Below are 3,201 nucleotides of genomic sequence, written 5' to 3'. Positions count from 1 at the left end.
CATCAAATCTGTATCTGGAGAGAGACACTCTAATGCAATTTGGTTCTTGTAAATCATTTTAGTGATGGATGTCTGTTTTTGGAGGCTGCTATTAAAGCAGAGTGTTGACTTATTTGGTTTGTGTCTGTGGTGCTCTACCTAAATGACTATTATGTGGATTAGTGATGCGATTCTGATTTTTGCAGCTTTTTTTGCATCAGAATACAGATTTCGACTTTGTAGGAAAAAAAAAGAGTGAGAGACCTTATTTGCATACAACCTCTCAAGAACATTCTTGCACTTTGTTCACAGCAGGAAGTGTGAGAATTCAGCCAGACCTTGACCCAGCTGTGCAATCTTGACAATATTCTTAAATTCTCTAAACCTCATTTTTCTCATTGTAAAATGAAAATAATACTTACCTCCTTAGAGTTCTGAGACGATCTAATAACATATTATAATATCGCTGAGTTCCTTAGGCATCCTTTTAGTCTAAACCTTAGGAATCACGTCTTTAAAACGAGGATGATTTTAATACCCAACTCATCGGGATTTTGCGATGATTCAATGAAATGATCCAAGTAAATGATTTTGCACGGTGCTTGACACAAACTAATTATTAATATTATTGCACATGATTATGCTTAATAAATGCAAATTCTCCTTTCCCTTATCCTCTTAAGTTATAGGATTATAATTTCACTTCCATCAGTCCTCCTCAGGTTTGATAACCTGGTTTGTGGGCTGTTTTACTATTTTGCCTTTCCTTTTTCTATTTCCTACTCCCTTTGCCCTTTTCCTGGTTGGTCCAGCCCCTTCCTGGAGTGTGAGCTTGGACAAATGCCTGACAATAGACAGAATTTCTTTGGCCAAAAGTCAGGTGGAGAAAGATACCCCAAAATAAAGCTTTAGGGTTCTCCCCTGATGTAAATACATCCTGGACATCTCAGGATTAATTGGATGTAATTAACATGGATTACATCTTAGTCAATCACACACGAAAGGCCTTTGCTTTAGGCATGATAAACTTGAAGTCTACGAGGAACATTCTGCTTCCAGCCCTGCCACCTTTCTGGCTTCTTCTCTGACTATCCACTTCATCCCAGGAGTGTTTATTCTCTTGTTTTCTTTCTTACCCTAAGCTCACTGCTCAAGATCCTCAATATTTTTTCTTTTTTTTCTTTGAAACTGTTGCCAACCTCATATTCAATCTTGGGTATAAAGTTTGGGTATGTCAGCTTTTGCCTTTACCTCTTCCATTGATACCAGCATTTTAACAGTGCTAGAAGGTAAAAAGATGACGCTCTAATCAGAAGAGTTATGTATCAGGTATCTGATCAGAAAGTGAGCAGCAAGTGGAGCTTCCCTGCCTTTCTGGAATTGCACCATGAAGGGGTCTTAAAAAGGATCGTCTTTGTACGTGTACTTATAAAACTGTAAGATTTAGAGGAAAAATTCATAGTGGATTTGATGATAGGAAACCTGGAGTAGAGCCCTGGCTCCATTGCTTACCGGAGATAGGGTTACCCTTACCTTCCAGCCTGCTCAGCATCCTTGTTTAACCAGTGAGATGGTAACACCTGCAGGATCTGCGTCTGCCTTGCAGGACTGCTACAGAGAACCCAGTGATACCACTGAGAATACTTGGGAAACTTCAGCTCCCCATTTAAATATCACTACTATCATCTCTGTTATGTAAGGAGGCCATAGGAGTCACATGGAAAAGAAATTTAAGTGTAATGACAAATAGAAAGTGAAAAACCAAAGCTTATTTCTGAGCACCAAAGCCTCTGTCTCCCTAGAAATTCCTGCTCTATTTAGAAGTACTGTCCAGTGGCTGCAGCGTGGGGTACAATAAGAAGGGGTAATATACTCTACAGAGGGGATAACCAAAGCAGACCAAGCTTGAGACCTGACAGAGATAAAGAAGCAGTGGAGGAATTTACTGGAGAACATTTAAATTACTTTCCAATCCCAAGAGTCTATGACACATAGTATATAAAGCACATTTCTAACAGTGTTAAGTTAAAAAAATATTAGCACATTAATTCATTATCAAACTTGACCTAAAGTTGGAAGGTTGTAAAACTTTCAGTAGATTTGAACAATGGACCAAACGTATGTATATTAAAGATTAGATTTAAAGAAAATAGATGAAAGGTATATTTTAGGTTTTTTAAAAAGCCACAGTGTAAGTAGTTTTCAATGTTTTTAAAAAAGTCAATACAAATTCAATATGAGGCTGCAATGTAAGATTGCTAAAAAATTTTAATGCGCTATGATAGAAATATAATATCTACTCGTATTTAGAACAAAGAGCAAGAACATCTACTTCATACAGCAGCTGTGAGCATTAAATACGATACCTGCAAACCATCTGGCATGGTAACCAGCCATAAAAATCAAGTCTACTATCACTTCTCCCTTTTCGAAAATCATAGTAATTACTGTGTGTTCCATTCTCCTCTTCTTTGTGACCTCTCCTAGGATTCTGTCTTTTATTATTTACCCTTTGCATAGTTCTTTGAAATTGCATGCACATGAGTTTTGTCTACCGAGCTGTTTTTTAAATGATTTGTTAATATATATTACATTTTTATATTTATTTTTATAATTATATACAATATATTATTTTCATAATTATATACAATATATAGATGTGTATATATATTTGGTTTAGCTTTCTTTCCTTTGACATACAATTTATGTTTAATGAGATGCACGAATCCTGGTACATTCTCTGCACCTTGACAAATGCATTCACCTGCACAATCCAAACTTCTCAAGATGCATAATGATAGCATCACCCCAGAAAGTTCTCTTGTGTCTCCTCCCAGTCATTCCCTACCCCACACTCCCTGAGGAAACCACTGTTCTGATTTGTTTTCCACCGAAGATGAGTTCCCCTGTTCTAGAATTTTAAGTAAATGGAATTATACAGTACGTATCCTTTACCTAAGACTTCTTTCACTCAGTATCAGTACAAGTCATTTTTGAGAGTCATCCATGCTGTGTGTATCAATAGCTGGTTGTCTTTATTGTGCTCAGATATTTTTCGAGCTCTTTGATGACTAAGACCGGGCTGTACCTCCTTGCACCGCCCCCCTGCCCCTGCCCCCCCCCCACCGCCATGGCACTTGTACAGAATTCTGCACGTTGTAAGTGTTGCGTCGACATTTGGTGACTCAATGGATGAATGAACATTTGAGTTATTTCATCCAT

The sequence above is a fragment of the Propithecus coquereli genome, unplaced genomic scaffold (assembly GCF_000956105.1).
Source record: "Propithecus coquereli isolate 6110/MARCELLA unplaced genomic scaffold, Pcoq_1.0 Scaffold79, whole genome shotgun sequence".
Classification (NCBI taxonomy): Eukaryota; Metazoa; Chordata; class Mammalia; order Primates; family Indriidae; genus Propithecus; species Propithecus coquereli.
The sequence above is the reverse complement of the archived record's forward strand: the minus strand, read 5'-3'. Positions refer to the sequence as shown.